The sequence below is a fragment of the Canis lupus genome, chromosome X (assembly GCF_011100685.1).
Source record: "Canis lupus familiaris isolate Mischka breed German Shepherd chromosome X, alternate assembly UU_Cfam_GSD_1.0, whole genome shotgun sequence".
Taxonomy (NCBI): domain Eukaryota; kingdom Metazoa; phylum Chordata; class Mammalia; order Carnivora; family Canidae; genus Canis; species Canis lupus.
This window is the reverse complement of record NC_049260.1, coordinates 117216168-117233621: the sequence shown is the minus strand read 5'-3', so window position 1 is coordinate 117233621 and position 17454 is coordinate 117216168. Positions and strand designations below refer to the sequence as shown.

Below are 17454 nucleotides of genomic sequence, written 5' to 3'. Positions count from 1 at the left end.
AGGTAGATTTTGGGGGGGCACCTGGGTAGCTCATTGGTTGAGTGTCTGACTCTTGATTTCAGCTCAGATCATGATCTCAGGTTTGTGAGATTGAGCCCTGCACTGGGCTCCATGCTGGGCATGGAGCCTGCTTAAGATTCTCTCTCTCTCTCTCCCTCCGTCTGCCCCTCTCTCTCTTTAGTGAGAAAAAAAAGGTAGATTTTGGAATGACAATAAAATTTATTGCCAACTAAAATGTAATTTACTGGAAAACATAAATATGATTTTGGTAGAATTGGAGAGGTAACACTTCAGGAGAGCATGGGGCAACCTGTCAGGTAAAGGGGACTTAAAATGAGTAAATGGTGTATCCTGTCACCTAAACTGGAGTAAGAGCTCAGCCTTTCATAAGAAAGAGGGTGATGGTGTCCTTCTGGATCTATGTGCTTAGGTTCTAGTACTATTGTTTTCTTGGTCAATGGATTCAGATAGGTGAGCTGGGCTCTATATTTATTTAAGTAGGCTCTATGCCCAACATGGAGCCCAACACTGGGCTTAAACTCAGGACCCTGAGATCAAGACCTGAGCTGAGACATCAAGAGTTGGACACCTAACTGACTGAGTCACCCAGATACCTCAAGGACTCTATTATCTATTAATGGCTGTTTAGACTGGGGCTTGGCCTCCTAATTTGTCTTTAAGTTGGATCTGCTGCAGTCCCCAGAGCCTCAGTTGGCCAGTGACCAAGCTCCAGAGAAACTCTGACTTGAGATATAAGTCAGAGTAGGTAGAGTGGAAGAGCCAGCCTGGGTCACCTAAATATTGTGTATTCCCTGCCACTTACTAGGCTATGTGTGGGCAAACTACTCTCTATCTTAGTAGTCTCCCAAGTTCTCATCTCTTAAATGAAGAGGCTGGACTAGAACATCTTTATGATCATTTCTAGCTCTAAATTTCTATTTCTATTCTAAACCTCTTACTATGAAAATTCTTGTGGCTCTATTTCTCCGGGAGGAGAATAGCACTGACTGATAAGCGGAATTGGGGCCAGTGAAGCATTCAAGCTGCATTCAACCAGAGAGAGAAAAATAGTTGATATGCTAATTTTTACTTTCCCTTTCCTTAGCCCTTTATACCGAAATGTTAATATTGGTGACATTCTTAGGGAACAGGAGCTATTCAGTAGGCCTTGGATTCTGGCTTACACATATGGAGAGTAGTTCCTCATAAGCAAAGGCTGAACATCTCTATTCTCTCCTAAAATAATTAGTATCAGGTCCTCTTCTGCTTTGATGGAAGGTTTAGAACAGGAAACATAGGGAACCTAAAGAGGAGGAGAGGTGTCACTGAGATGCAGTGGAGAGACTTGCCAGTGACATCACACTTCCGCTGAGGACTGATTGTGTATGCCTTCTATTGTCTGGGAATGTATAGAAGCTATGGAGGAAATGGCTTAATTGTGTAAAGACACATAGTAATGCAACATAGTAAAAACATTGCCATGGAGTGGCACAGTTCGTACTAATATATGATTTGGCTTTTTTCTTTGTTATTGCAATATTGATAATATTATAAAGAAAGCTTTATTCCAGAAGGGCTTATTAATTGACTGAGGTGGGATGAGGAACTGCAAACCTCTTCCCTTCTTATTCTATCAGAAGATTCTTTTGGAATAAAAAAAGAATAAAAAATGAGCCATTCCGTGCTGTGAGTTATTGAGTAACTGACAATAGCACTGAGCACTGCTCCAGGTACAAAAGATATTAAAAACATTAACAAATGGGAGAAATTAACCAACTCTCTCTATCTTGATTTCCTCTTCTCTAAAGTGGGAATAGATTTTACGAATTGTAAAGCCTTTAAAGATATGTACAATAATAGTTTATTGAACATTAATAAATATGACATAGGACCTTCGTGGAATGAAAGATTTAAGCTAGTTCCTGAAATAATTAATTCCTTCAAGGAAGCTCATTTATTTAGTGTGAGAGTTTCACTGATTATTTGACTACTGCCAACTATAGTTTACCTACTATTTGCAGGATATTTGGATATAAGCAAGTATATATACAGGTTTATATTGAAAAACAATCATAAGAACAGGGTGCATCAATAATTCATAGGAAACTCAAAGTTTCCACAATCTTTCCTGCTTATGTCACACCAGAAGAATTTTGGCCACCATGGATTGAATTTCTCTTAACCACTGTCTAGGGTTTGGGGAATTGCTGGTGCCAGTCAACTTGGGGGGGTGACGAAGGAAGGATTTCTCCAATTTATTGTCATTAAAAGAAACTTTCAATTGGAAATAAGTGTTCATGTAAATAGGTATCATGTACAAGCCTGGGGAATAGCATTTCATTAACTGATAGTTGTAGTTTTGTATCTTACAGTGAAATTCGTCAATTCAGGAAGGGGATAAAGAGTTAAAATGTTTGAATGGCAAAATAAGGTCTCTTCATATGTGAATGGTGCTTGGTGACCATTTGAGGGTGAAGTGAGAATGGGGACAGAAGAGACTTGCAGCAGTTTGTCTTTGACCTGTATGAATTAATGATTGAGATGTGAGTCACAAGGGAAGTAAGACTGTCCCCAAAAGAGGTAACTGAGGGGACTCCCAGGGAAGGGGAATGTGAAAGGCACTATGAAATAAGATATTCTTAATCTTTTCATAAAATCCATCGGAACGATTGGACAGTCCATTAAAAGTTGGCATGTTACCAGACACGTCTAGACATCCGGAGAGCCTGCTGCCATCAGTCACAAAGGACATTCTGTCCTAGACACCCTAACACCAACACCACGTAGTAATGGGAGTGTTAGTGACTGTGTGTCAATGGGATCATGGCACGAGTTCTGTCTAATATTAGTCATGAGAGTTTTTGTGCACCACATCCTAGGTGTTATTAGAACCATAACAGGAGAACATAGAGATCATTTTATCAAGTCTCTTCATTGTATGGAAGGGGATAAAGGCACGCTGACTTAACCGAAGATGCACAACAAGTATCCTGTTTCTTAATCTGATGATCTTCCTACTACAAGAAATAACTCACTTCAACTCTTGCGTGGGTTCCTTAAACATATCACATAAAGTGTTTAAACTGTATGTTCAATATGTACAAGGCAAATCAATACAGAAGGAAAATCATTGCAAGTGCCCTGGCCATATAATAGCACTTGTCATAGGCTGTTGTGGTGGTCATAACTAAAAGAATAGGAGGTTTATTAAGGAGACCAGTTGTCATGGCTCATTATGTGCCATCAGCCTTCTACCGAACACAATCTTTCCTGCTTTTGTCACACCACCTGAGAGCTTTTGGAATATATGTCCAACAAAAGAAAAAATGCCGAGTTCTATTGCCAGTCACTTCTAATCAGGGTCATATCAAAGATTGCATAATATTGACTACATGCTCAGCATATTCCCAGTGGGAAAGAGTAATAAGTGCTGTCTGATGCATATTTTGTTTCTTGACCACATTCCCTTTACGCCAATATCTTTGGTGATCTGGTGGGCTCCAGGGCTAAAGGCAAGGACCCACAATGATTTCTTCTTGGCAAAGAAGCTGCTATTACTTTCCCTGTGCACCCTTTTCCATTACCAAATGATCTCCCTTGTGGATCTCCCATGATGACCACCATCCCCTTCCCTCCCCACCCCCTACATCCCCCATTCTTGAAAGGTATCTGTTATATTACATGAGTCCACAGTGTTACAGCATTCTGGACCCAGATCCCTGACAGATGTTTGCTTCAGGAAATACTTGCCAGAACACAGACTCAGCTTATACCCGTATGGGATGAATGAATTACAAGAGGAAGTCTTCTGTTCATTTGCCAAGTCCACAGTCCAAAGGCGCAGAATACTTTTAAGCATGTATTGACTGGAAATGTATGTTAGTGTATGTTTTAATTCATGGAAGCATCTTTCCTTCCTTGTAACACCTCATTTGTTAAACTTTAGTGGGAAATGAGCTATTTCACATATGTGAGTTATTCAGGTAGCTGCATGTTACTCTTTAAGTTACTAAGGCTTGGTTTATTTTAGCCTCTTTTATGGACAGGTTACTTAAATGAATTGTATACTCCTCTGCCTCATACATCGAATGTCAGAATAAACCATACTGGCCCTGTCATTAAAACTTAAGTGTGAGTATGAGCATCAGTGATTGTATTGTGTCCTGACACAGTACTCTTCTGTGGAGGGTACTATTAAGGGTTGTGGGACAACTCATCCCTAAACTCAATGGCCCCTGCTTGTCACACCAGGATATGTAAATTCTGGTTCCTGCTTCGGAAAGTTCTCTATCTTGCTTTCATTCCTCAGAGCTACCATTTGCAAGAATCTCTTCCTTTTTTTCCTGCATCTTAACTCCCCCTCCCAATGCACAACACCCATCTTTCAGGTGTTGCAGCTGATATTCTGTGCACTGGGAAGCAACAACCAAGCATGTTAGAATTATATATGCAAGAAGAGGGAATGAACAGATTTTGTAAGGTCGCAGAGAACACAAATAGGAGGGAAGCATGGGAACAGAAGCCTCGGAAATTTGACACATCTTATTTGAATGCTCAGGGATTCTTTTTGTTTCCTTCCCAATTTGAGACTGTGTTGTAGAGAAGTGTTGTTTACACTGTTTAATGTCACAGGGCCCTAGGATTCTGCTAAGATGCCAGATGCAGGATAGCTGTTTGAGTATGTATAGGGGGATGGTTGCAGTGCTAGGGGCTGTGGCTGGTTGCGGAGGGAGGCCAGTGATCACACTCTGCCTCTATTCTAACTAGAGCAATATCCCATTACTTTTTTTTTTTTAAGATTTTATTTATTCATGAGAGAGAGGGCAGGGTGGGGAGGGGAGGCACAGACACAGGCAGAAGCAGGGAGCCTGACATGGGATGTGATCCTGAGCTGAAGGCAGCTCTAAACTGCTGAGCCACCTGGGCTGCCCCAACATCCCTTTACATATCTTGTGTATTGAAGGTAAGATCTCATTAACAGATATGCAAGTGACAAAGAACAAAAGCAAAACTACAAAAATAAAACAATTTCCATTCTTAAAAAAAAAGATGAATGGGATAACTACTGTGGTAGTATAATCAGGTAAATAAATGCTCAGTTGGGGAATCCCTGGGTGGCTAAGTGGTTTAGCGCCTGCCTTTGGCCCAGGGGGTGATCCTGGAGTCCCAGGATCGAGTCCCACATCAGGCTCCCTGCACGGAGCCTGCTTCTCCCTCTGCCTGTGTCTGTGCCTCTCTCTCTCTCTCTGTGTCTTTCATGAATAAATAAATAAATAAATAAATAAATAAATAAATAAATAAATAAAATCTTAAAATAAATAAATGCTCAGTTACCCTGCTTTACAATCTGGTGTTACCATGGGTAGGAAAGGCATTTAACATTTTCTAGGTATTAGGAAGCCATCTAGGCCAAAGAGTCTAACTCACTATTAAGGATAAATAACACAACATTTAAAAATTGCAAGTGCCATTTTCCTTAAACTGTAATTTCTTTTATCTGAGTTGAACAATGGAGCGTGTTTTGAAACAATGAAGTCCAGTAGAAATATGTTAACTACATGTGGAATTTAAGATTTTCTAATGGCCATGATAAAAAAGTAAAAATAAATATGCAAAAATAATCTTAATAATTTTAATATTTCATTTAACTCAGTATATCCAAAATATCCTCATTTTAACATATAATCAATATAAAAATCATACTGCTTCAGTTTTTAAATTTTAATTACTTAGAATGATGTAAAATTAAAGATGCAATTCCTCATTCATACTAACCACATTTCAAGTGTTCTGCTACATGTGTCTAGTGCCTACTACATTAAACAGTATGATTTTAGAACATTTTTGATACATCTAAATTGGTTGGCCCTTTCATAGGAAGAACTTAAAGCAAAATCTCATTAATTCGGGCTCCACTAGTTTGGAATTATGATAATTTTATCAGAGTTCAGCTGAAGTTTACAGCCTGATTGCTCTGTGGAGAAAGGTTTTACTTGGCACATTCACCATATAAATCAGATCACAGGAGGCATGCTTAATCCACTTAAGAGTATTAAGCGTTTTGTGGGACTTTAGCACATTTATGAATGCAAAGATATTCAGTATGCATAGCAGAGTGTCCTATATTCATCAAAGGGCATCTAACAGGAACCTTTCCTTTGGGACACTTTGTTAGCATTTAGTTATTATTACACTATTTTTGACAGATTTATATGTCAAATTTATTTTAAAATTGTCTAAGAACCTGATTTGTTGATATTTCAGATCATTATTACTTAAATAAAACTTCACAAATGTAGTCTATGTCAACTGAAATGTAATAATAACATGGTGCTTTGTTTCAAGGTGATACTATCTCATAGGGTGGTGAAGTGAAAATGAGGTACGGCACTTTATAACTTGTAAAATGTCTTGTGCATGTTATTCATTCATTCAGTATTTCTTTATTGGCTTTTATAAGCCAAGCTTTGTGGTTGATAGTAGTGATATAGCTGTGAACCAGATGGACAGACATGATCCCAGCCCTCAGGGAGCTTACCAGCTGGTGGAGAGACACAGGCAAATAAATAGGCAATGAAAGCAGAGGGTGGTAAGCAATACGATAGAGGAAGAGCCAGTTGCTAGGAAAACCTAGAGGAGAGCCATATAACTCAGACCAGTTGGAGAGGATAGTCAGGGAAGCCTTCCTGGAAGAAATGGCATCTAGGCTGAAACCTGCAAGTTGACTTGTAGTTAGCCAGGTAGGAGAGTGCACAGAATGCTTCAGAAAGAGGAAATAGCATGCACAAAATCTCAGAAGTGGAAATGAAAGCGTGAAGCAGTCCTGGAACTGAAAGTAGTTCTGCGTGACTGGAATAGGGAGTCCAGATGAAAGATGGAACCATGACCAGGGTGGGAAGGCCAGGAGGAACCTGATCACAAGGGTCCTAAGGAAGTTAGATTTTATTTATTTAATATAAATATAATTTTATATGAATTCCAGCTCACTAATACAGTGCAATATTAGTTTCAGGTGTACAATATAGTGATTCAACACTTCCATATATCATCCATAACCCAGTGCTTATCACAGCAAGTATGATCCTTCATCCCCATTGCCTATTTCACCCATCCCTACACCCACCTCCCCCCAATAATGTTCTCTATAGTTAAGGGTCTGTTTCTTGGTTTGCTACCCCCTGTTTTTTCCCCTCATTTGCTCATTTGTTTTGTTTCTTAAATTCCACATGAGTGAAATCATATGGTATTTACCTTTCTCTGACTTATTTTGCTTAGCATTATACTCTCTAGTTCCATTAATGTTATTGCAAATGGTGAGATTTCATTCTTTATTATGGATGAATAATATTCCATTGTATATATACCACATCTTCTTTATTCGTTCATCTGTTGATGGCTATCTGGGCTCGTTCCTTTTTTTTTATAAATTTATTTTTTATTGGTGTTCAATTGCCAACATACAGAATAACACCCAGTGCTCATCCCGTCAAGTGCCCACCTCAGTGCCTGTCACCCAGTCACCCCACCCCCCGCCCACCTCCCCTTCACCACCCCTAGTTCGTTTCCCAGAGTTAGGAGTCTTTATGTTCTGTCTCCCTTTCTGATATTTCCCACTCATTTTTTCTCCTTTCCCCTTTATTCCCTTTCACTATTTTTTTACATTCCCCAAATGAATGAGACCATATAATGTTTGTCCTTCTCTGATTGACTTATTTCATTCAGCATAATACCTTCCAGTTCCATCCACGTCGAAGCAAATGATGGGTATTTGTCGTTTCTAATGGCTGAGGAATATTCCATTGTATACACAGACCACATCTTCTTTATCCATTCACCTTTCGATGGACACCGAGGCTCCTTCCACAGTTTGGCTATTGTGGACATTGCTGCTAGAAACATCGGGGTGCAGGTGTCCCAGCATTTCATTACACCTGTATCTTTGGGGTAAATCCCCAGCAGTACAATTGCTGGGTCGTAGGGCAGGTCTATTTTTAACTCTTTGAGGAACCTCCACACAGTTTTCCAGAGTGGCTGCACCAGTTCACATTCCCACCAACAGTGCAGGAGGGTTCCCCTTTCTCCACATCCTCTCCAACATTTGTGGTTTCCTGTCTTGTTAATTTTCCCCATTCTCACTGGTGTGAGGTGGTATCTCATTGTGGTTTTGATTTTTATTTCCCTGATGGCAAGTGATGTGGAGCATTTTCTCCTGTGCTTCTTGGCCATGTCTATGTCTTCCTCTGTGAGATTTCTCTTCATGTCTTTTGCCCATTTCATGGTTGGATTGTTTCTTTGCTGTTGAGTTTAATAAGTTCTTTATAGATCTTGGAAACTAGCCCTTTATCTGATACGTCATTTGCAAATATCTTCTCCCATTCTGCAGGTTGCCTTTGAGTTTTGTTGATGGTATCTTTTGCTGTGCAAAAGCTTCTTACCTTGATGAAGTCCCAATAGTTCACTTTTGCTTTTGTTTCTCTTGCCTTCATGGACGTATCTTGCAAGAAGTTACTGTGGCCAAGTTCCAAAAGGGTGGTGCCTAGAGGTGTTCTCCTCTAGGATTTTGATGGAATCTTGTCTCACATTTAGATCTTTCATCCATTTTGAGTTTATCTTTGTGTATGGTGCAAGAGAGTGGTCTAGTTTCATTCTTCTGCATGTGGAAGTCCAATTTTCCCAGCACCATTTATTGAAGAGACTGTCTTCTTTCCAGTGGATAGTCTTTCCTCCTTTGTCGAATATTAGTTGACCATAAAGTTGAGGGTCCACTTCTGGGTTCTCTATTCTGTTCCATTGATCTATGTGTCTGTTTTTGTGCCAGTACCACACTGTCTTGATGACCACAGCTTTGTAGTACAACCTGAAATCTGGCATTGTGATGCCCCCAGCTATGGTTTTCTTTTTAAAATTCCCCTGTCTATTTGGGGTCTTTTCTGAACTCTCTGAAGAGTCTGGACTCTGAAGAAAGTCCATGGTATTTTGATAGGGATTGCATTAAACGTGTAAATTGCCCTGGGTAACATTGACATTTTCACAATATTAATTCTGCAAATCCATGAGCATGGAATATTTTTCCATCTCTTTGTGTCTTCCTCAATTTCTTTCAGAAGTGTTCTATAGTTTTTAGGGTATAGATCCTTTACCTCTTTGGTTAGGTTTATTCCTAGGTATCTTATGCTTTTGGGTGCAATTGTAAATGGGATTGACTCCTTAATTTCTCTTTCTTCAGTCTCATTGTTAGTGTATAGAAATGCCACTGACTTCTGGGCATTGATTTTGTATCCTGTCTGGGCTCATTCTAAAGCACCTGTGGACATTTCTGCTATAAACATTATGGTGCATGTTTCCCTTCAAATCACTATGTCTGTATCCTTTGGATAAATAACTAGTAGTAAAATTGCTCGGTTGTAGGGTAGATCTATTTTTAACTTCTTGAGGAACCTCCATAATATTTTTCAGAGTGGCTGTAGCAGTTTGCATTCCCACCAACAGTATAAGAGAGTTCCCCTTTCTCCGCATCCTCACTGACATTTATTGTTTCCTGACTTCTTAATTTTAGCCATTCTGACCCATGTAAGGTCATTCTAATTGTAGTTTTTATTTGCATTTCCCTGATGATCAGTGATAATGAGCTTCCTTTCATATGTCTGTTGGTCACCTGGATGTCTTCTTTGGAGAAATGTCTATTCATGTCTTCTGACCATTTTTTAATCGGATTATTTGTTTTTTGGCATATTGAGTTTTATAACTTCTTTATATATTTTGGATGAAAATGAAAACGCAGTGGTTCAAAAACCTCTAAGATATAGCAAAAGTAGTTCTAAGAGGTAAGTTTATAGTAATATAGGCCTACTTCAAGAAGCAAAGAAAATCTCAAATAAACAACCTGATCTTGCACCTAAACAAGCTAGAAAAAGAACAATAAACAAAACCTGAAACCAGCAGAGGGAAGGAAATAATAAAGATTAGAGTAGAAATAAAAGATATGGAAACTTAAAGAACAATAGAGCAGACCAATGAAACCAGGAGCTCGTTTAAAAAAAATCAATAAAGTTGATAAACCTCTAGCTAGACTTATCAAGAAAAAAAACAGAAAGGACTCAAATAAAGTTGCAAATGAGAGAAGAGAAATAATAACCAACACTACAAAAATATAAGATAATATTATGAAAAATTATATGCCAATAAATTGCACAGCCTGGAAGAAATGGATAAATTCCTGGAGACATATAAACTACTGAAACTGAAACAGGAAGAAATAGAAAATTGAATACACTGATAACCAGCAAAGAAAAATACTCTGAAAAGTCTCTCCCACAACACTTGTGCTTTTCCTTTCCAACTAGGGCCTGGTGGAATGGCTCTTACAAAGAATGGTGGTGAGAAGAAGGGCTGTTCTGCTATCAGTGAGATAGTGACCAGGGAATACAGCATCATCATTCACAAGTGCATCCATGGAGTGGGTTTCAAAAAGCGTGCCCCTGGGGCACTCAAAGAGATTTGGAAATTTGCCATGTAGTAGATGGGAACTCCAGATGTACACATTTCACCAGGCTCAACAAAATTATCTGGGCCAAAGGAATAAGGAATATTCTGTACTGTATCCATGTGTGGTTGTTCAGAAAATGTAATGAGGATGAAGATTCAACAAACAAGCTCTGTGTGTTAGTTACCTATGAACTTGTCACCATTTTTAAAAAATATGCAGACAGTTAATGTGGATGAGAACTAATCGCTGATTGGCAAGTAAAGGTGTAAAGCTGCAGAAACAAACAAACACATCCAACAAACAAAAGTCCAGGGCTAGATGGTTTTATAGGCAAATTCTATGGAACATTTAAAGAAAAATCAACTGATGAATTATCGAAAACTGCATCTGAAACTAATGAAACTAATATGTTGGCTAATTTAATTTAAACAGATAAAAAATAAAAATTTTCAGAATTCTTCCTTCTGCCGTGTATTACTTTTATATTTATGACTTGATTTTTAAGATTTAAATGTGCCTTTGTTAGATTTTATGTAAATCGTCTTTTAGCAAGTACATATATATAGTACATATACATATATAATAGTATATATTTTGTGATGAATATTTCTTATAGCAATAAGTTATTAATATATTTCCAAGTTTTCTATAAAATAATTTTTAATGGTTGCATGTTCTTTTAGTTGACTATAATGTAATTTATTAAATCAATCCTTTATTATTGTCTCTATAGATGTTTTCTTTTCCCACTATTATAGTCCTGAAGTCCTTATACTTGTTTGTGAAATATAGCTAAGTATTATTACTGGTACAATATTAAGATTTTTTAGAAACAAAAAAGGAAATAAAAACAAAACAAAAAAAAATGAAGAAGAATCAGCACGGGAGTTTTGACTTGCTCCGTTTCTGACCGGGGTGGTTCATCCCTCCTCCTTAGGCAACCCGGTGGTCCCCTGTTCCTGGGAGGTCACCATATTGATGACTAACTTACTGTGGATGCCGGATCAGCAGAGCCGCACTATATCCCAGAACTCCTGTGCTCAAGCTATCTGCAAATCGAAATTAAATTTTAAAAACTTTAAAAAGAATCAATACCTATTCTTCTTAAACTATCCCAAAAAATAGAAAAAGAGGGAAAATTTTCACATTCATTCTATGAGGCCAGCATTACCCTGATACCAAAACTATATTAAGACACCACTATAAAAGAGAACAGCAGGCCAATATCCCTGATGAACATAGATACAAAAATTCTCAACAAATTACTAGCAAACCAAATCCAACAATACATTTAAAAAATCATTCACTATGATCAAGTGAGATTTATTCCTGGGATGCAAGGGTGGTTCAGTATTCTCAAATTAATCAGTGTGGTATATCACATCAATAAGAGAAAGGATAAGAACCATATTATTTATTATTATTTATATTTAATATTATTTAATAGATGCAGAAAAAGCATTTGACAAAGTACAACATCCATTCATGATACAAACCCTCAAAAAGTAGGTTTAGAGGAAACATACTTCAACATAATCAGGGTCAGGAACATGACAAGGATGTCCACTATCATCAATTTTATTCAACATAGTACTGGAAGTCCTAGCCATGGCAATCAGACAACAAAAAGAAATAAAATGCATCCAAGTGAGTAAGAAAGAAATAAAACTCCCACTATTTGCAGATGATATAATACTACATGTAGAAAACCCAAAAAAACCCCACCAAAAAACTGCTAGAATTGATAAATGAATTCAGTAAAGTGGCAGGATACAAAATCAGTGTTGCATTTTTTGTGCACCAATAATGAAGCAGCAGAAAGAGAAATTAATGATACAGTTTATAATTGCACCCAAAATAATAAGATACATAGGAATAAACCTAACCAAAGAGGTGAATACCTGTACTCTGAAAACTATAAAATGCTCATGAAAGAAACTGAAGATGATGCAAAGAAATGGAAAGACGTTCCATGCTCATGAATTGGAAGAACAAATATGTTTCAAATGTCTATGTTACCCAAAGCAATCTACAGGTTTAGTGCAATCCCTATTAAAATATTAACAGCATTTTTAACAGAACTAGAATAACCAATCCTAAAATTCCTGTGGAACCACAAAAGACCCCAAATAGCCAAAGCAATGTTGAAAAGGAAAAGCAAAGCTGGAGGCATCACAATTCCAGAATTCTACTTTTATTACAAACCTGTGGTTATCAAAACAGTATGGTACTGGCACAGAAATTGACACATAGATCAATGGAACAGAATAGAAAACCCAGAGATGAACCCACAATTATATAGTCAGTGAATCTTTGACAAAGCAGGAAAGAATATCCAGTGGGGAAAAAATTATCTCTTCAATAAATGGAGTTGGGAAAACTGGACAGCAACATGCCAAAGAATGAAACTGGACCACTTTCTTACACTATACACAAAAATAAATTCAAAATGGATAGACCTAAATGTGAGACCTGAAAACATAAAAATCCTAGAAGAGAACACAGGCAGTAACTTCTTTGTCATTGGCTATGGCAACTTCCTTCATGACATGTCTCCTGAAGTAAGGGAAACAAAAGCAAAAATGAACTATTGGGACTTCATCAATATAAAAAGCTTCTGCACAGCAAAGGAAACAATCAACAAAACTAAAAGACAATCTATGAAATGGCAGAAGATGTTTGCAAATGACCTATCTGATAAAGGGGAAATTGGACTTTTTTTATTCTAAGGACAATGAGTGATCATCCAAAAGTTTTATGCAGTAGAGTCTCATGATCTGGTTGCACTTCAGAATAAACAGTAACTACTTCAAGGTGAAGGGGGGCAGTGGGAGGGTGAGAAAGAAGCACTGAAATCAGTGAGGCCTTGGCTGGAGACATTGGGGCCTGAACCAAGGGAGTGAGAGGAGGGAGTCATAATTTGATTGCCTAGTTAGGAGGCAAAAATAATAAACTTCAGCGTTGGATGGGATGTAGTTGGGGAGCAAGAAGGAGGGATGACATGGGCAACTGGGTAAATGGTGGTACCTACTGTTCATTAAAATACAGAAAAGTGCTGGTGGAGCAGGTTTGGGGGTGGGGGTGTAATGACAGCATGAGGTCCCTTGTGGCCATTCTGCAGCTGATGTCCCATGGGCAGTCTCCAAGTGGGTGTGTCCTGCAGTCTAACCAAAATCTGCTGAGATACACTGGCCTTTGAAATTCAAATGGAATTGATTCCAACCACATTCCACACGCAGTGGGAGCTCTACTTCCTTCCCAAAGTCTCTGTAGGTTCTTGAGGGGGTGATTAATGTTTTTCCTCATTGCCTCTAGACCTCAATTCTGAGCTCTGCTGAATTGGTTCAGTTGATGGATCGTGTTTCTGCCCTGGTTTTGGGCACATTACCCCAGCTGTTGAACTAAGCTACCTCCTCTTAATTTTCACAAAACTCAAACCAAAAACTCAATCATACAAGAACACTGTATATGCAGCAGGTTTGACTCAGTGATTTGTGGAGATGCAAGGGGTTTGGGTGGCAGCAATGCAGAACAATTTAAAAATGAATAACCATCATCCTTGTTCTCAAGAAGCCCTGGGCCAACCTGCCAACCTCAGCTACCACCTCCTCCAGAATTGCTTTGCCCTCTCTACTCTCTATCTCTCAGTACCTAGTAGTAATGGAAACAAAAAAAGCAGAACAGAACCAAACCTCCCATTTTATTATGCTAAATTCCTCTGTGGTTCTTTTCTTTAAGCTGTCTTTGCATATCTAAAGATTCATAATGTGCTCTGCTAACCATGGTATATATCTTCTGGGTTCTCCCCCTTCGTCCCTCCTCTCTTCCAACCACCACATCTTTGTATGGAGAAGGAGGGGTAGGAGTTATTTCGCCACTGATAGGAATGTTACCCCCTAGAGAAGAAATGGCCACAGGTATTTTTTATTTTAAATATCCCTTTGTTTCCCATCATTAGATTAGTCTGGCTCTTGAGAGTAGGCTGGAGGTACAGGTTTGACAGTCAACAACAGAGAGCTTCTACTTGAAGCAGTACAAGGGGATGTGATCACCCAAAGGGAATGCATAAAATGAGAAAAGAAGGTGGCCTAGGATGAAAACCTGGTATCCACAAACATTTAAGCCTTAAATTTTAAGAAAAATATGGAAGCACAGGGGCCTTCAGAGTGGATTGAGGAGGAGGAAAAGAAGCAGAGTGTTTTGTCATGAATACCAAGGTAGGAGGGTACTATTTCTTAGAAAGGAGGTGAAATCTAGATTGTGTGTCTTTGTAACCTAGCACCTGTCAGAGTGCCTGGACTATGATAAATGCTCAATGAATATTCGTTGATTGAAAACAAGCAATCCGGGACGCCTGGATGGCTCAGTGGTTGAGCGTCTGCCTTTGGCTCAGGGCGTGATCCTAGAGTCCCGGAATCGAGTCCCACATCAGGCTCCCTGCATGGAGCCTGCTTCTCCCTCTGCCTCTGTCTCTGCTTCTCTCTCTGTGTGTCTCTCATGAATAAATAAATAAAAATCTTAAAAAAAAACAGCAACCTTGGGACACCTGGGTGGCTCAGTGGTTGAGCATCTGCCTTTGGCTCAGGTCGCGATCCTGGGGTCCTGGGATTGAGTCCCGCATCAGGCTCCCCGTAGGGAGCCTGCTTCTCCTCCTGACTATGTCTCTGTCTCTCTCTGAGTCTCTCATGAATAAATAAATAAAATTTTTAAAATCAAATAAAATAAAAACAAGCAGCCTTATTAATCTGACTTCTACTTTTTCATAGTTGAGAGAGCAGCCGTTTCAGTTCTTTTCCATATATTTCCAACGTACTCCTTACAATCTCATCACATGACTTAGCTTGAGGTCCTGTGACAAGTTCCCTCAACATCTTTTTTTTTCAAGTTTACAGCTTACATCTGTCTCTACAGGTGCCCTCTCTACCTCAACATTTCTTTGTCTGTCTCTTCTTTCCCTTGTGTCTTCGAGAAAACAATGTTTTGTTTTGTTTTTTTCTCTTTTGGCAGGGCTCACTATACTATCCAGCTCTTCCCTTCAAGGGAGCTCTGATTTGCAATAATGAGAAGCTCTAGTGAGCAACTAGCCTAGATTAAGAAAAAGTATGAACTCCATTATCGTTAGACTATTTGATAAACAGTAACTTTCAAAACATTGCCTCCAGGATAGTGGTGCCAGTGAGGGGAGAGAAAAATGAAAAAGGCTCATGATGGGCACCTGGGTGGCTCAGTGGTTGAGCTTCTGCCTTTGGCTCAGGTGGTAATCCTGGGATCCTGGGATCGAGTCCTGCATCAGGCTCCGTGAAGGGAGCCTGCCTATGTCTCTGCCTCTCTCCCTCTGTCTCTCATGAATAAATACATAAAATGTTTTTTAAAAAAGGCTTATGGTGATGAAAATCATGGAAACTTCTGGTTAATATAACCTCTTTTCTTCCCTTGAACTGGAAACTTCTGGAGAGAGGACTATACTCAGTTCTAGTACAACTCACTTGTGCTTAATTAACCCTTTGTAATCTTACTTCCTCTGTGGCCCAAACTGCTCTCCAGGGGATTTGGCTCACCAAATAAATGGATTTTCCCTCAGGCCTTATCCACCTCATCTGATTCACAGTATTTGATACTGTCAGCCTCTTCTTTTCTTCCTTTGATTCACTAATTTTCCATTCAATAGCTTCTCAGCTTTTTTCTCCTCTTATGGAAACTCATCATCCTCTAATGTCCTTTCTAACTATAGACCGGACCTGCACTTTGGACCATTTCACATCTAAATGGGAACAATAATTTTAAACGACGTACCTAAAAATAAATTTGTACTTGATTGGATCCTGATTTAAAAACCAGCTTTAAAAGTCATTATTGTAAAATTGGGTAAATTGGGTAAATTTGGACATGAACTAACTATGATATTAGGGGATTGTTAATTTTAAAGGTGTGACAGTATTGGAAGTTTGTAAGAAAATAATCTTATTCTTGGGAGATGCATGCTGAAGTATTAAGGGGTAGAGTGTCATGATATCTGCAACATACTTTTAAATGGTTTTAAAAAAACCACATATATACACACAGACATGCATAGAGACATAAAGCAAACATAACAACAGTAACAATTGTTGAAGCTAGATGGTTGCTCAGTGTCATTGTACAACTTTTTTTTGTATGTTCAAAAAAATTGATATTAAAAAATTGGGCAAAAAAGTTTATAAACCTCCCATCGGTCCTAAACCAGCTCTTCCTCCTGTTTTTCTAATAGCACCATCGTCTGCAGTATAGTGGATACCTATGAGTTGCTTGCCTAGCACACCTTTCCAGAAACCACCTCTCTCAACCCTTCACATAGCTGCACAGTGACATTCTGTGTTGTGTGGCCCAAAGCACCCGACCAAGTCTTCACTGATAAATCCATTCTCCTGGATTTTTTGATTTGCGACTTGGATGGCCACTTAAGGACTGAAGCCAAAAATGTAAAACTTAAGAACATTGGTTGCCAGTTTTCTGCCATGTGAAAAAAGAGAGTTTACAGTGAGAGGAGACAGTGAGCAAAGAAGGCCAGAGACGAGGAAGAGAGGGTCCTGTTGACATCTTTAATGACTTCTTCTCTGTGGGCCATAAAATTTTTAATTGAGAAAATTCAATCTCCATGGGTGCAGAGATATCTGGTAAATTCAGAACAAAATTCTGCTAAATGGAGGATAATCTTAATTCTTATTTTTTCCTATTTAATTTTATAAGTATTTTAATCCAAACTTTTTCACAAATATTGACTTTCTGTCTCCACTCAGAGATGCTTTCTTTCTTTTTTTTTTTTTTAAAGTAAGATCCACAAGGAGCCTAATGCAGGGCTTGAACCCATGACCCTGAGATTAAGACCAGAGGTGAGATCAAGAATTCGATGCTCAGCTGACTCAGCCATCCAGGCACCCCTTAGAGATGCTTTCTTAAACAAAATTTTTATAAGGCAAAATTTGTCAAAT

The 17454-nt window shown here is 38.7% G+C and overlaps 1 pseudogene; it reads right to left on the bottom strand.

Annotated features, from left to right (window-relative positions):
• LOC100684056 overlaps window positions 1-10542 on the bottom strand; it is a 93555-nt pseudogene extending 83013 nt beyond the window's left edge.
• Between the last annotated feature and the right edge of the window lie 6912 nt (window positions 10543-17454).